The following is an 18,633-nucleotide window of genomic DNA, read 5'->3' as shown; positions in this document are numbered from 1 at the left end:
ATTATATTCCACGTTTTATGTCCTAAAAATGATATTTTTCTCTCTCTCTTTTAACTGGTCTTTGTCCCCCATGCATGCTTGGTCCTCAAACTAAATAAATTAAAGCCATATTTTCTGTCTTGATATCTCCCACAGAGGCTTAATTTTGTAGGTAAAAAAAGCAGAGCTTTAACTGATATTAATTTTACAGGTAAATTTAGTGTTTCATGAGAGACTTGAAGGGCCCTTAAATCCTTTTATTAATATTTGTTCAATTGTTTAGTGTTCCAGTGTACTTACTTCCAGGTTTTTCTACTATGGATTTTTTAGTAGATATTGGTTACTTGTTGGACCCTCATGCTTACTTATTCTACCTCTGATAGCAAAAGATTGATATTTATATGGGAATCAATTTCTTTACCTGGTTAGTAAAGACACTGCACTGCTTTGAGATATGTAGCTGTCCCTCTTCTGCCCACTGGGATCAGCATGCAGCCCAGGCTGGTCTTGAACTTTTGGAGATCTTCTGCCTTAGTCTTTCAAGTGCTGGAATTACAAAGAAAAAAACTTTGCAATGGTATTGTGGACTGAACTGTATGCATCCTTCATCCCATAAATTCATAGGCTGATGTTGCAATGTCTATTATTTAAATGTGATCTTATTTGGATAGAGTCTTCACCATTAGGGTCAGCATTAACCTAATATAATTTGTATTCTTAGAAATGGAAAATATGGGCTGAAGAGATGGCTTAGTGGTTAAGCACTTGCCTGTGAAGCCTAAGGACCTGGGTTCGAGGCCTGATTCCCCAGGACCCATGTAAACCAGATGCACAAGGTGGCACATGTGTCAAGTTCATTTGCAGTGGCTGGAGGCCCTGGTGCACCCATTGTCTCTCTCTCTCTATCTGCTTCTTTCTCTGCTGTAACTCTAAAGTAAATAAATAAAAATAAGCAATAAAAAATAAACAGAAATGAGAAATTTGCGCAGAGACAGTCATTCACAGAGAAAGCCATTATGAAGAGAAATGAGAAGATGACCATATACAATTAAAAATGTGAAGGGCTGGAGAGATGGCTTAGGGGTTAAGCACTTGCCTGTGGAGCCTAAGGACCCAGGTTCAATGCTGGATTCCTCAGGACTCACATTAGCCAGATGCATAAGAGGGTGCATGCGTCTGGAATTTCTCTGCAGTGGCTGGAGGCTCTGGAGCACCCATTTTCTCTCTTATCTGCCTCTTTCTCTGTCTGTCACTCTCAAATAAATAAATAAAAATAAACAAAAATTTAAAAAATGTGAAGCTTAGAAAAGACCCTTCCCTCAGACTCTAGAAAGAATCTACCTTGCCACTGTCTTGAACCTGACCCCCAGCCTTTAGAACTATGACATTAACTTTCTGTTTAAGCTGCCCAGTGTGTTATATTTGTTATAATAGCCTTAGTAAATTAATATAAATGGGAAAAGGGGCTCATACACCTGAGAGAGAGAATTATAAAGAAGCACAACTTTAGTTTTGTTAACTCAATCAGGCCTGGGGAGGTGGTCCAGTTGGTAAAGTGCTTTGTTGTATGAGAACCTGAGTTTGGATTTCTTTGACCAACATAAAACCAGGGCAACATGAGTCTGCAGTGAGGCACTGGGAAGGGAAACACAGGAGGATCCCTGGGACTTGCTGAGTAGCTCATCTAGCAGAATCTATGAGCTCTTAGTTCAGTGAGAGTTCCTGTCTCTAAAAGGAGAAGGTAGAAAGTGATTAAGGAAGATACTGGGTGCTGTTCTCTGGCCTCCACATGTTCATCTGCACACCTCTGTGCACCCATACATATATGAGCATGCATATACACATGCATGCACACCACACACACAGGCACACATACAGGACTTCACAGTTTTAACAAAATGTCTTTTCTATTTTGGAACTAAAAATGGATTCAAGAAGTACTTGGAAAAAAATCAAAGGTGAAAGAGTTGTAACACAAATGAAAGAAGATTGAATACACTTAATATTCAATGCTGGTCTCAGGGAAGATTGTTTTGGCAAGAGAATGAGTGGACCATATTTTTAGCACGTGTGGCAATTCTTGTTTCTATACTTTGATGAGATATTTAGAAAATTAATGTAATATGATATGGCATCTCATGGTTTCTTAAAAAATATTTTAGAACATATATCTTCTATAAGTCATTCAATAAAAAATTCCAAGAAGCTTTAGGATATGTCCATTGGTGAGGCATTTTAATTACTACCTTCATCAAAAATCTGCCATTTTGGGCTGGAGAAATGGCTTAGTGGTTAAGCACTTGCCTGTGAAGCCTAAGGACCCCAGTTCGAGGCTTGATTCCCCAGGACCCACGTTAGCCAGATACACAAGGGGACACATGCCTCTGGAGTTCATTTGCAGTGGCTGGAGGCCCTGATGCACCCATTCTCTCTCTTTCTCTCTATCTGCCTGTCTCTCTCAAATAAATAAATACAAATAATACAAATTTTTTTTTTAAAAAATCTGCCATTTTAATTAATGAAAGTTAATATAATTTTCATCAATTTCAGTTTTCCTAAGCCACTTAATTACTTTTATTAGGATTCCAGAAAAAAATGAAATTGAAGTTAAATTACTACTTGTAGTGAAACTTATTTTTCCTTAAATGTTAAACTCTCAATGAGGGGATTAGAATCAGAAGTTGGTTAGTTGCATGAAATAAAAAATAAACCAATGGATCTGGCAAGATGGCCTAGTGGTTAAGCACTTGCCTGTGAAACCTAAGGACCCAGGTTTGATTCCCCAGAACCCATGTAAGCCGCACACACAAGGTGACACATGGTGGCACACATGGCTGGAATTTGATTCCAGTGGGTAGAAGCCCTGGTGTACCAATTCTCTCTCTTTCTCCCTTGTAGAAAATCAAACAAGCAGCAGAATTCTATGAGGGAGATACCTATGTCTTTCACATGCATTTGTGTGCTTGCATATCTATGTGTATATATACATGTCCTTATACAGAACAGTATATAAGGTTTACTTTAAAAGGAATACATCTGATTTGAAAATTCAAAGAAATGTTTTGACAGATTTCAAATGGTACCTTTAAACTATTGGAGAAAATAATAAGTATGCTAATTTAGGCAAGTAGGATTCAAATGATAGCTTTTTTTCTTATTATACACAGTGATTTATCCTATTGTGATTATTTGTTTTCTAAAAACTCCCTGAGGGCTGGAGAGATGGTTTAATGGTTAAGGTGCTTGCCTGTGAAGACTAAGGACTCATGTTCAACTCTCCAGGTCTCAAGTAAGTCAGCCCCACAGTGATGCAAGCACATGATGTCATACATGCGTTCCGAGGGGGTGCATACATCTGGAGTTCAATTTCAGTGATTGGATGCACTGACAAGCCAATTTTCTTTTCTCTCTCTCTGCTCACATGAGACAAATAAAGGCCAGTCTGTTGGGATTGCCTCAAAAACTCTCTGAAAATAAAAGAAAAATAAAACTCTGACATACTAGTTATCTGTCTTGGTAGTGGACAAGGTAGTAAATGGAATAATGATTTTTGGAAAATTTACATTTCTCTTTGTATATGGCATATACTCATAGGGATGAAAAAAAAAATTTGTTATGTTTTTAAATACCAAAATAGCTCTTGGAAAGATAAATTAACTTTTAAACAAATTAAAGAAGTTATTGTTTGCCCTATCTATTTCAACTACACGATATTGCCATGGTATCAATTTCCACTATATGTAATTTAATAGACTATTTTTCATCTAAAATATTTGTGGGGAGCTCCCTGGTCTGGGTTCCCTGTGCTGGTTTATGTATAGGCAGGCATGGTAATGTGGAATGAATAGGCCAGACCCCTGTCTGTTGGCTCCTCTTAGCTTGCTGGTCTGAGTTCCCTGCACAGTGTGCAGGTGGCCTGGCAGTATGGAATGATTAGGTAAGACCCCTGTCTCCTGGCTCATCCCAGCTCCTTCTTCTGGGTTTCCTGCACCAGTCTGTGTAAAGCTGGGCACAGTGGTGTGGAGTGAGTAGGCAAGACTTAATATCTTAGTTCCTCCCAGCTCCCTGGTCTGGGTGCTCTGAGCCAGTCTGTGTGTGGGTGGGTGCAGCACAGAGTGTGTAGGCCAGATCCCTGTTTTCTGGCTCTTCCCAGGCCCATGGTCATAATGGTAGGTCCCATTATGCCTTGTGTGAGAAAGCCTGGTCCCTGTGTGAGCTGTGGAATAAGGCCTTTTGTTCTGGTATGCTGACTGGCCACTGAGTACCAATATCCATGCTCCCCTGAGTCACAGGGTGCACAGGCCAAAGGATAAAATATTGCTTCTCCTCAATAGAATAAAGACTCTTCCTCAAATGGGCAGACAATAATGCAAAAAATCCAACTAAAGTCAGAAAACTGAGAAATCTCCATCAAGGATGCTTAATCCTATAATGTAAACCTCCAAAGAAATCATAGAGAAATCAACAGAAATTCAATCCCAAAATTAAAACACAACAACCAATGAGATCCTGATTAAAAAAATTGCTGAATTGGAAGCAAACCATCAAAGAACTAATAATCACATCAATGAAACTTAACAGAATTGTCTCCTAGAGCATTTTTTTTTTTTTTTTGTCCTGAGGTAGGGTTTCACTCTAGTCCAGGCTGTCCAGGAATTTACTATGTGATCTCAGGATGGCCTTGAGCTCATGGTGATTCTCATACTTCTACCTCCTGAGTGCTGAGATTAAATGTGTGTACCACCACACCCAGCCTAATAATTTATTTATATTTATTTATTTATTAGTTTTTTTGAGGTAAGGTCTCATTCTAGCTTATGCTGACTTGGAATTCACTATGTAGTCTCAGCGAGGCCTTGAACTCATGGCAATCCTCTTACCTCTGCCTCTTGAGTGCTGGAATTAAAGGTGTGCGCTACCACACCCAGCAGCATTCAGCTTTTGACAGTAGGCTTAACTTGATTGAAGAAAACATTAGAACCCTCCAAAGAGATATAAATAAATTGAAGGTGAGTGAAGAAATGGAAGATCTCAACAACTGGTTAACTGGTTAATTAAGCTTAACAAAGACTTGATCAAATGCAAGAATAAATTTCAGGAAGCATCAAGAAAATCAGAACTCAAATTGAAATTTTACCTCAAACAAAGAGATGGACACAACCATAAATATATATGTGCCAAACACAGGTGCACCACAGTTTATTAAACAAAATCTACCTAAAAATAAGGCAGAAATAAACACCAACACCATCATAGTCGGAGACTTCACCCTCCACTATCATCAATAGACAGATCATGCAAGCAGAAAATCAACAAAAAATCAATAGTGCTCAACAACATCATAGATCAACTAACCTAACAGATATCTACAGAACTTTACACCTCAACTCTACAGAATCCACATTCTTCCCAGCAACCCACAGAACCTTCTCCAAAATTGACCATATATTAGGTCATAAAACATGCCCTCCTAAAGTCAGGAAAATTGAAGTAATTTTCTGTACCATGTCAGATCACAATGCTTTAAAGCAAAAATTAACAATAAGAGATACATAAAGAACTCCATCATCTCCTGGCAACTAAACAGCACACTTTAAACAATAAATGCGTTGTGGAAGAAATAAAAAAAGAGATTATGAAATTCCTAGAAGTCAATCATAATGAAAACACAATCTACCAAAACTTATGGGATTCATAGCACTAAATGCCTTCATTACAAAGATAGAGAGATCACAAATTAATACCCTAACTGTCCAAGCAAAGGCACTGGAAAAACAAGAAAAATACAACCCAAAGAGCTCCAGACAGAAAGAAACAATAAAGATTAGAGCAGAAATTAAAGAATTGGGATCCAGGAAAACAATTTTAAAAAATCAATGAAATGAAGAGCTGATTCTTTGAAAAAAATAAACAAGATTGACAAACTCCTGGCCAATTTGATCAAGGAAAAAAATTCTCAAATTAACAAAAACAAGAAATGAAAAAGAAGAGAATACTACAGACATCAATAAAATTGGAAGAATCATTAGAGCATACTTCCAAAAACCTTACGTGACAAAATAGAATAATCTCAAAGAAATGGATAAATTCCTAGACACATACCAATTACCAAAACTAAACCCAGAGCAGATGAATCTCCTAAACAAGCCTATCACATCCATGGAGACTGAAATGTAATCAAAAACCTCCCCCAAAAGAAAAGTCCAGGACTGGATGGCTTCTCAGCTGAATTCTATCAAACTTTCATTAAAAATGGAAACTAAATTTTCTCAAACTGTTTTGAATAATCAGAGACCAGGGAATCCTCCCTGACTCCTTCTATGAAGGTAGCATCACCCCAATACCAAAATCAGAGATACAACAAGAAAAGAAAACTAGAGGCCTATATCCCTAATTTACTTAGATGCAAAGATCCTGAAAAAAAAAAAAATACTTGCAAACTCAATTCAACAACACATCAAAACCATTATCCACCTTGATTAAGTAAACTTCATCCCAGGGATGCAGGGATGGTTTAACATACAGAGATTTGTCAAAGTAATACATCACATAAATAAACTTAGCCATAAGAACCACATGATCATCTTAATTGATGCAGAAAAGGCCTTTGACAAAATACAATAGCACTTCATGATCAAAACACTGGAAAGAGTAGGCATGGAGGGTTTATATCTAAACACAATAAAGACTATATATAAAACTCCTAAAGTTCAAATAATACTTAATGGGGAAAAACTCAAGGAGTTACCACTGAGATCTGGAACAAGACAGGGGTGTCCAATCTCATCACTGCTCTTCAACATAGTATTAGAAATCCTAGCCCAAGCAATAAGACAGGAGAAAGAAAGAAAAGGGATTCAAATTGGAAAGGAATCAAAGGGTGGAAAACAGTAATCCGGACCCAAACGGCAATGGTACCATAAAATTCTACTTCCTAAAAGACAGACCAAATGACTGAACCTTCACTAGTCCCTTACAGGAAACACCTGAACCACAAGACACTGGAGAGGGTAGGATCAAGACTGACCTAAATCTCCTACATCTTCCTTCCCTCCCTCTCCCCCTCTCCCCTCTATCTCTCTCCTCTCTAACTCTTGTATATTAGTTATCTTTTTCCTCAATTTCTTAGTGGACACTGACCTGTAACCCCCACTTCCAGCTTGGGCCTACAATCCACAGTGAGCTAAAAAAAAAAAAAAAAAAGAGAGAGAGAGAAAAAAAAATTGGAAAGGAAGAAGTTAAGTTAAGTTAGCCCTTGCAGATGACATGATCCTGTATATAAGTGACCTGAAAGTCTCCATCTCAAAACTTCTGAAGGTAATAAATTCCTTTAGCAAAGTGGCAGGATACATAATCAGTAGCTTTTCTATATGCAAAGGACAAATATACAAAGAAAGAAATCAGTGAGGCTGTCCCATTTTCAATTGCAACAAAAAAGTAAATACATTGGAATAACACTAACCAAGGATTTAAATTGTCTATATAATGAAAACATTAACAAAAAATAAACTCAAGAAAGAAAGTGAGGAAGACTTGAGAACATGGAAATACCTCCCCTGCTCCTGGAGAGGTAGAATTAATATTGTGAAAATGGCAAGTCTACCAAAAGAAATATACTGATTTAACACAATGCCAGTAAAAATACCAGCATCATTCTTCACAGAGATTGAAAAAAATTCTCAAAATTCATATGGAATTGCAAAAGGTCCTGGATATATAAACATATCTTCAGCAAAAGAAAAAAAAACAAAAACAAAAAGCAAACCTCTGTCAGTATCACCATACCTGATCTAAAGCTATATTGCAAAGCCATAGTGACTAAGACTGTATGGTACTGGAATAAAAACAGAAACATAGACCAATGGAACATAATTGAAGACCCTGACCTTAGGTCAACTAACTATAGCAGTTTGATCTTTGACAAAGGTGCCAATAATGTGGACTGGAAAAAAGATAGTATCTTCAACAAATGGTGTTAGACTAACTGAATGACCATATGTAGAAAAATGAAATTAGACCCACTCATTTCACCATATATAAAAATCAAGTCCAAATGGATTAAAGCTCTTAATATAAGACCTGAAACTCTTCAACTACTAGAACAAAAAATTGGGGGCACTCTCCATGATATCAGTATGGGAAAAGACCCCAGTGGCCCAGGAAATTAAGCATGCACTCAACCAATGGGATCTCACGAAACTAAGAAGCTTTTTCATAACAAACATACCATAAGCAGAGCCAATAAATTATCCATTTAATGGGAGAAAATCTTTGCCAGCTATGCCACTGACAGGAGCCTAATATCTAGAGCCTTCAAAGAACACACACAAAAACTAAACAATTAAAAAACAAACAACCCACTCCAAAAATGGGGCAGAGAACTGAATAGAGAGTTCTCAGAAGAACAATTACAAATGGCTAATACACACTTAAGAACATGCTCAACATCTGTTATCATTAGGGAAATTCAAATTAAAACAACTAAGAGATTTCACATTATCCCAGTAAGGACATCAAATGAAAATAAATGTTGGTGAGGATGTGGAGAAATAGGAACCCTCATTCACTATTGGTGGGAATGTAAGCTGGTACAACCACTCTGGAAATCAATATGGAGACTCCAGAAAAGGATGAATATAGAGTAACCAATAGACCTTGTTATTCCCTTACTGGGCATTTACCCTAAAAGGTCCACATCTCCATTCAGATATATTTGCTTAACCATGTTTATAGTTTCTTAATTAATTCGTAATACTACAAACTGGAATCAACCCAGGTATCCATCATTGGATGAATGGATAACCAAGATAAGTCATAACTACATGATGGAATTCTACTCAGCAGTAAGAAAAAAATGACACAATGAAATTTTCACAAAAATGGTTGAACTTGGAACACATCATTTTAAGTGAACTCATACAATCACAGAAAGACAATCATCGCATGGTCTCATTCATCTATTGTCCCTAACATGGATCAGCCCGAGTTGCTGATACCTAAATGGCATTTTGAGATTTGGACCATAGGCAGGGTAGGCCATGGGGGAAGGGAAAGTGTGTCTGTGGAGAACATAAAACTGAACCCAAACTGAACTAGTACCATAGAATCCTATATCTTGGAAGTTAAACTAAAAGGTGGAACCCTCAAAAGGACTTCAGGGGAAGCACCTGAATCAAAAAGCCCTGGAGACCAACATGGCTCAGGGAACTTTTGCAGAAGAGGGGTCAGAAAGAATGTCAGAGCCACATTGGGTCATGATATGCAGACTTTTATTCTACCCATAACTGTGGGCTAACTCCAGAAGGCATAACCCATATACCTCAACAAGGAGGGGCCAAGGGGTGGGGGTAGGTAATGGATGAGCCTAGAAATGATGCCAAATTGACCATATTCGCCGAGTACAAAACTAATTAACAATAATACTAATAATACTAATAAAAAGCCCTAGAGAGAGTGAGACAAAGCCTAACCTTAAATTTCTCCTATTTTTCTTTCTTCTCTTTTTCTTTTTCCTTTTCCCTTGGCACTGGCATGTAATTCCCTGTACCAGGATGTGGTCTATATCCACAATAAATTGTTGATCAGAGAGACCTACTAGATCTCCCAAAACAAACAACACAGACTTCTACCAGAGCACTTGATTACTCACCAGAGTTTAATGGTACGACCCTACTGCTGAAGACACCACATGATGTTGGCATGGACTATGGAGACACCTTCTTGGAATCCAGAAGAGAGCCAGCCCCCAGACAATTAGCCTATCTAGTGGTGGAAGGCACTACATGACCTACTGGGGAAAGTGGCCAACATCTGTCTGAGCAACGTAAAGTCTATGCGACTCAGAAGTAAACAACCTGACATGATGCTCACACAAGTACAATAGTGGCACACAGCCCTGGTGAGTAACTAATTGCTCTTGGGTTGGCTAACAGATCTGCTCAGTGCTTTCCATCATATCTAGAACTGAAAAACAAGTCAGAATCATATCCAGATAACATTTTGCTTCCCAATGTCAAGCTCCCACCAATCTTGGCATATAAGAGGGTCTACACTCTTTAAATTCTCTATAAAATAATTATTATTATCCAATTTAACTGGTACTGACTTCACTCTCAGTTGGAGATTCTGCTTCTCTTTTTCAGATGGGAGCAGGATCTGAGGAGATAAATGACCTAGCACACTTCACCCTGGCCCCAGCTGAAACCACAGAGGAATTGGAGAAATGCAAGAGTGCTGCTTTCTTGTTAACCATATAACAGCACAAGGGTGGAGATAGACAAGGAGGACACTCACCACCTACCAAGGCAGAGATTCAGAGGCTCCTAAGAGCCTATCACTGATGTAGTCTTAAAACACACCCAACATGGCTGAATAGGGGCCAGAAAGATTGTTAGAGTCACAAGTTGGGACATTTTGCAAAGAGACATTGCCTCTCCCACATAACTGACTGTTGCCTCCATAATGTATGACCCACATTCCCCATGTGATTGACCTGCATCCCCAATTAGGAAGGCCTCTTCAGAAAAGGAGGAGAAAGTAGGGAAAGGATGGTACTAACACATGTTGTTTACATACTAAATATGTTGACCATGTGTAATAAAAATAAAGCATATTCTCCAAAAAATCAAATTTAAATTATAAGTAAATAAAAATATCTTCTTAAAAAATAAAATATTTGTGGGATTAAAAAAGACTTTTATTTATGTATAAGGAAAGGGAGGAGGAGGGAGAGAGAGGTAAAAAGAGAGAGAGAGAGAAAGAGAGAGAGACAAAGACAGAGACAGAGACAGAGAGAATTAGAAAGGGAGTGGCTGCACCAGGGCCTCTTGATGCTATAGACAAACTCCAGATGCATGTGTTACTTTGCACACCTGGGGAATTGAACCCAAGCAGTAAGACTTTAAAAATAAGAATCTGTGAGAATTTTAAAGATGAATAGTATACTGATGGACAATTAAGGTAATCATTTGTGTGTGTGTATATATATAGACATCGACAGTAAAAATTTCATCATTAAGAGATCAGTTTTCTCTGCTATCTTTTCCATATCAAGGCTTAAAGTTTAGTATGACTAAAAAATATTTTGCATTATTTGGAAGGTCTGTCTTAACATGATTCCAAATAGTGAGGGCAAGGCAGACTTGTTTGGGTTGGATAAATACACAAAGCCCCACACTACATTTTATTTTTATACATTGCCATGTGCTTTATTTTGGCATAATTTTGGCCTGATGAATCAATACCTTAAATCTGTCTTTTTCAGGCATAGTGTCTCATGCCTTTAATTTTAAGTGGTGACTCAGGAAGCAGAGGTAGGAGGATCATTGGGAGTTCAAGGCCACCCTGAGACTACATAGTAAATTCCATGCCAGCCTGGATTAGAGTGAGGCCCTGCCTCAAAAATAAAATAAAATAAACAACAGCCAACATCCACAACCTCCCTTACTTTGTTTTACCCCAGCTATTTCATAAATCATATAGTCTATCATACTGGAGCACATGCAACAGGAAGAGCACTGAAGGAAAAGCATTTTTAGTAGAAACTTCTGTCTCACTAAAAGTATCTACATAAATATTATATACCCATCCAAGGTTTTCTGTTTACATTCTACTTTTTTTTTGTGTGTGTGTATGCACCTACTATGAACTTTCTTATAGAGGCAGACATTGAAAGGTCAAATAATTTCTATTAATTTTTCATTCCACATTTTTCTTACATTTCTCAAAGATGCTATCCTGGTCTCATTTCTATGGTCTTGTATCTTCTTGACTAGATTTTTTATAATTAGTCAAATGTGGGATTCTGATTCCATTTTATAGCTTGTCTTCATTTTTGAGATGTTTTAGTGCCAGAAAGGACATTTATCTTATCCAGCTGCAAACTTCAATAAGCTCTCCATTTCTCTAGGTCACTGATGGCAAATGTTAAACAAATTTACATTTGGGATTTTCTATTCATTTCCCTCTTGGCTGACACTGAGCCAATGATAACTGCTCAATAGCTTTGCAGCTCCTGATCATTTCTGTGACTGGACTGTGTTTCCAGTTTGGTGATGACTCTATCACACAGGACAAATTCAAGCCTTGTTCAAGTCATGAGATATCATATTATTGCTTTGCCTTATCGTCCAAGGTCACGTTCTTTGGGAATGCATAGATAATTATGTAGTCAATTCAATACTCAAATTTTTTTGAGTATTTCATTATTTCCTTTTATAATGGCAGGATATGTAGGCAAATTTTGTCTTCTTCATCACTTTGGGGTCATTTTGGAGCAATGTCAGTTTACTGTTGGTCTGGCAAGCTATTATGTAAGAGCTTCTTCTCAGGTTGTCAGGAACTTCTTGATTCACTTATTGGTTAAATTTTAGTTTTTTTTTTTTAATATTTGTTGAATTATAACTGGTAAGTTCTCCAACTAATTAAATTGCAGAATTAGCCTCTGACCCAGTAAAGTGACATCTTTGATTAGACAGTGACAAAGATGTGACTTATGTTACCTGGTCATCAGAATACCTGAGTCCCCTTATAGTCACCATACAGAAGTACATGTTTTTGGAAAAGATTCTCTACCATCAAGTTCAGTTGCTTCATCAAAAAACATCAAGTTAATCCCCCTCCTGCTTCGCTGCACCACCAGACCCCACAGCAGTTCCACCACCCATCCCCCCTGCTGCATCACAGGACCCCAAAGTCCCATCCCCTCCCAGTTCTGGCAGGGGACTCTGCAGCAGTTCTATCCCCTGCCCACTTCGTCGTGACACCAGACCCCACAGTTCCATCCCCATTGCCCTGCTGCATTACAAAACCAAGCAGTTCCATCATCCCTCTCCTCCCATTCCTCTCTCCCTCACCCCATCAGGCCACCTGATCATGCAGTCCCATAACCCAACCCACTGACCAAGGAGCCCCTCCACCAGGTCTTCGGTCCTCACAAGAGCTGCGCTGACTCCTTCCCCCTGAGCACACAGGTACCCTTGCCATTAGAATCCTAATCTAGTCAAACATAAATGGGAATAATCATTGAAGACACATCAAGGTTAAACTACAGCTTCCTCCTGTATTAAATAAGATTCCTGCTCTGTGGGTGGGGGCAGACCACAGCAGAAAAGGAACAACATGAAAAATCAAATGGAAGTAAATCCAACATGGTTGCCCAGTCCTACAATTGAACTGTCTAATCAAAACATAGAAGAGACAATAGAATCAGGACCCCAAAATGAAGACATGAGCTGTGCAACCCTGGCCTAGCAATTAGCAGAACTTAGAGAAAATCAACAAGTGTTCAACAATTGTATTAATGCTGTCCTCACTAGATTAGACCTAATAGAAAAATATAAAACAACAGAGAAACAGGAAGTCTTCCAAAGACAGTTAAGTGATCTGAAGGAAAGAGAGAGAGGGGGGGGGAGAAGAGGACCTCAATAATCAATTGGCTAAGCGCAATGGAGACATAAACAAATGCAAGGGTGAACTCCAAGAAGCAATAAGAAAATCAGAAAATGATATAAAAGGGAACTTGACAGGGGAATGGATACTATATATTAAAAGGCAATAGAAAATACAAACCAAGTTTAAGTAGACTAAATCTCTATTGAAGCTCTCAAGAACAGAGATAGTAATGTGGAGAACAGAACTTCAGTACTAGGAGACAAGACAGAAGAAACAGTTTAGGAGCCCAAAAAATTGAGTAAGTTCAAAATTTTTTGTCAACAGAACATGAGGAAACTGTGGGATATCCTTAAATGTTCCAACATTTGGAACATGGATATACTAGAAGGGGAAGAAATTAAGACCAAAGGCATGGAAAACTTATTCAATAAAATTATCAAAGAAAAGTTTCTCACTCTTTAAAAAGAGAGTTCCATCAAGATACAAGAATCGAATAGAACTCCAAACAGACTGGACCAGAGTAGAAATTCTCCAAGATATATTATCATTTAGACTGTATACATCAATAGCAAAGAGAAAGTCCTAAAAGAAGCAAGAGAGAAAACCATCACAGCATACAGAGGCCATCCCATCAGAATTATATCAGATTTCTTAATGGAAACCCTGAAAGCTAGAAAGGCCTGGAACAGAACACTGCAAAGTCTAAGAACCTATGGCTTCCAACCCAAACTACTCTACCCAGCAAAAGTTTCCCTCATAATGGATGGTAAAAGAAAAACTTTCCATGAAAAAAATCATCTCCATAATTATATGAACACAAATCCAAGCCTACAGAGTACTTTAGAGAATTCTCCACACAAAAGAGTCAAATAGCCAACCTCAAGTGCCTACAAGAAGCAGATCACAATAACCAAACTTATAGAAGGTACAAAAACTACAAAGTCCAAGAAAACACCAGACCACATAAACCACCACAATATGGCAGGGATTAAATAAAAACTCACAGTTATTACCCTAAATATTAATTGCCTTTTTTTGTTTTTTTGCCTTAATTCACCCATCAAGGGACATAACAGAGTGGTCAGAAAAATAGACCCCTAAATCTACTGTTTTTACAAAACTCACCTCACCACTAAAGACAGATACTTACTCAGGGTGAAAGGCTGGAAAATAATATTCTAACTGAACAGAAATAAGAAACAAGCATGTGTTGCTATACTAATATCAGACAAAATAGAATTAAAATCAAAAGTAATCAAAAAAGACAAAGAAAGCCACTTCTTACTTACAATGGTATGATCCAACAAGAAGATATCACAGTCACATAAAAAAAAAAAGTAACTTGAAATAAACCTAACCAAAGAAGTGAAAGATCTGTACAATGAAAACTTTAAAACACTCAAGTAAGAAATTGCAGAAGACACAAGGAAATGGAAAAACATTCCATGTTCTTGGATTGGTAGAATAAGTATTGTGAAAATGTCAATCTTACCAAAAGCAATCTACACATTAAATGCAATCCCCACTAAAATTCCAATGGCATTATTCACAGAAATAGAAAAAAAAAAACACTCCTAAAATTAATTTGGAAGCACAAAAAACCTCGAGTAGCCAAAACAATTTTTAGCAACAAAAATAAGGCTGGTGGTATCACTATACCCAATTTTAAGTTATATTACAAAGCCATAGTAACAAAAACAGCATGACATTGGCATAAAGACCAACATGTAGATCAATGGAACAGAATAGAGCACCCAGTTGTTAATCCAAGAAGCTATAGTCACCTGAGTTTTGACAAAAATGCCAGCACTATTCATTGGAGAAAAGACAGTCTCTTCAATAAGTGGTGCTGGGAAAACTGGATTTCTATATGTAGAAAGATGAAAATAAATCCTTGTCTTTCTCCATGCACATGAATCAAATCCAAGTGGATCAGAGCCCTTGTTATCAGACCTGAAACTCTGAAACTGCTAGAGGAAAAGATAGGGGAGTTCTCAAAGGAAGAAATACAAATGGCTTATAACCATCTAAAAAAGTGTTTTACATTATTAGCCATCAGGTAAATGCAAATTAAAACTACTTTGAGATTCCATTTCTCTCCAGTCCGAATGGCTACCATCAAGAAAACAAATGACAATAACTGTTGGCAAGGATGCGGCAAAAGCAGAACCCTTGTACACTTTTGGTGGGAATGTAATCTGTTACAGCTATTGTGGAAATCAGTGTGGAGGTTCTTCAGACACCTAAAAATAGTTTTACCATATGATCCAGGTATAGCACTCCTAGGCATATTTTCTGATGACTCTTCTCACTACCTTAGAGATACTTACACAACTATGTTTATTGCTGCTCTATTCACAATAACTAGGAAATAGAACCATCCTATATGTCCTTCCACAGATGAGTGGATAATAAAGACATGGCACATTTAAACAACGGAGTTCTATTTAGCAATAAAAAAAATGAAATTATGAAATTTTCAAGGAAATGGATGGATCTGGAACGGATTATACTAAGTATGGTAACCCAGGCCCAGAAAGCCAAACATTGCATGTTCTTTCTCATATGTGGATCCTAGCTACAAATGTATAGACCTGTGTGTGAGCTGGAACCAAAAATCAGTAGCAGAGGCCCATAAGCTAGAAAAAAGCTACAAGGGAATGTGGAGAGGGAAAGTCTTTAGGGGATGGAATTGTATATATGTAAGTAGAAGAACAGATTACAGGGAGGGGAAAGGCCTAAGTGAGGTCAGGGGAAGAGATTGTAGAAAAGAAGTGCATGTGTGTGTGTGTGGGGGGGGGTCAATCAAAATTCATGATATTCTGAATGAAACATATGAAAATCTACTTTCTTGAATAATGGAATATCCAGAAGCCATAGATTGTTACTAGAAAAATTTTCAGTGTCAGAGATGTTATATCTTCCAGTGAGTTGTTGGCCAGAGGGTTTCCCGTTGCCTCCAAAATCTATAGGTTATTGACAAGGGCCTTTGTTTCCCATGAGAAAGAGATGTTAAGACCCTATTGCTGAAGATTTTACATGCCAAAGTGGCAAAGTCATTGAGAAATCAAGCTGGTGATGAGTAGAAAACCTTCTCTCTATAGCCTAGTTAACTGAAAACTGGAAAAAGCTGCACTCTGTGTAGTCTTATAGGAGACAGAAGTCATCAGCCGTGAAAACAGTGGACACTGGAAGCCTCAAGTTTGGCCAGACAGGCCAAATGACTGAACGAGTACAATAGTGGCATGTCTGCTCTGGAGGAAACCAACTTCTCTCCAGTTGGACTGAAGGCCCAGTATATGGAAGGGAATACATGCCTGGTACTGAAAACCTAATCAAAAGCCTATGGCAGGAGAAGTCAAGAGCTTTAGGGGTATAAAGCCTGCTCTTGTCTGAATAATTGCATATATTACTCTCACCAGATTGCCCTGAAAGCACTACACTTAATGTTCATATTCACATATTAATGCTAATCTCACTTATAGTTAGAGAAGCTTCTCTTTTCAGATGGCAATGACCACTGGGATGACCCAAAAGGTAACATTGTGTTGAGAAGGAGGGACAGAGGAGTGTCCAGCTCAGAAATATCTGACACCCTCTAAGGCTTAGTGTCCATTGTGGAAGAGCTGGCAGAAAAAGATGAAACAAGGGTGCTCTGGTGCTCTTTTCTTGGTGAACTAGGTACCAGCATGAAGGTGAAGGAGATTGATGCAGAGGACAATCAACTCCCACTAAATAAGATATCCAGAGACACAGAGGCCCCCAACACCTCATCACTGAAGCAGACCAAAAATGAACCCAACATGGCTCAGGGAAATTTTGCAGAAGAGGGTGTGGAAAGAATGTCAGAGCCATACATTGGGTCATGATACCACAGGGACATTTCTCCTACCCATAACTGTGGGCTAACTCCACAATGCATGACCCATATTCCTCAACAAGGAGAGGCTGGGGGAGGGGGTAGGACATGGATGAGCCTAACAATGGTACCAACTTGAATGTATTCACTGAGTACAAAACTAATTAATAAAAAAATGAAATAAAAAAGGCTATGAAACTGAACAGAGAGTCATCAAGGAATAAAAATGGACAATAAATGTTTTTTTTTTTTAAAAAGATGATAACATCAAATTCAAAGAGAGACTAATAAGGAGAGGGAGGGGATATATCAGAAAGCAGAGCTATAAAGGGAAAGTGGTGGAGGGGAGGGAAATAACATGGTTTGTTGTTTGTAATATAAAAGTTGTCAATAACAATATATATACATGAAACCTTTTTTTTTTTTTTTTTTGTCAAGCTGTGCCACATAATCACAGAAAAGGGAAATATCCCCAATTTCTTTTTAAGAAGATAGTATCATTCTAATTTCAAAACCAGGCAGAGATACAACAAGAAAAGAAAACTATAGGCTATTTCCCTGATGAACTTATACACAAACATCTTGAGCAAAATTCTTGCAACCCAAATTCAACAACACATCAAAAGCATTGTCTAACTTGATCAAGTAGGCATTATCCCAGGTACACAGAGTTGGTTGAACATATGGAAATATGTCAATGTATTACGCCACATAAATAAGCTTAAATACAAAAACCACATGATCATTTCAATAGATGCAGAAAAGACCTTTGACACAGTACAGCATCATCTCATGATCAAAACGTTGAGAGAATAGGCATGGATGGTTTATATCTCAACATAATAAAGGCTATATATAAAGCACCTAAAGCCCAAATAATACTTAATGGGTAGAGACTTAAAGAATTTCCAAGATGGCAAGATCAGGAGCAAGACAGAGGTGTCCACCTTCCCCTCTGTTCTTCAACATAGTAGTTGAAGTCCTAGCCCAAGCAATAAGACAGGAGAAAGACATAAAGGCAATACAAATTGGAAAGGATGAAGCTAAGTTAGCCCTATTTGTAGATCACATGATCCTATACATAAGTGACCCAAAAGTCTCCATTTCAAAACTGTTAAAGGTGTTTAATTCCTTCATCAAAGTAGTAGGATACAAAATTAATGCACAAAAAAATCAGTAGCATTTCTATATGCAAAGGACAAAGATACAGAGAAAAAAAAATAGTGACATTGTCTCATTTTCAATAGCAAAACAAAAATAAAATAAAATTAAAAAGTTTGGAATAACACTAGCCAAGGATGAGAAAGAATTATAGAATAAAAACATAGAAACACTCAAGAAAGAAATTGAGGAGGAGTTGAGAAAATAGAAGGACCACCCTTGCTCCTGGATAGGTAGAATTA

The sequence above is a fragment of the Jaculus jaculus genome, chromosome 2 (genome assembly GCF_020740685.1).
Source record: "Jaculus jaculus isolate mJacJac1 chromosome 2, mJacJac1.mat.Y.cur, whole genome shotgun sequence".
NCBI lineage: Eukaryota > Metazoa > Chordata > Mammalia > Rodentia > Dipodidae > Jaculus > Jaculus jaculus.
The sequence above is the reverse complement of the archived record's forward strand: the minus strand, read 5'-3'. Positions refer to the sequence as shown.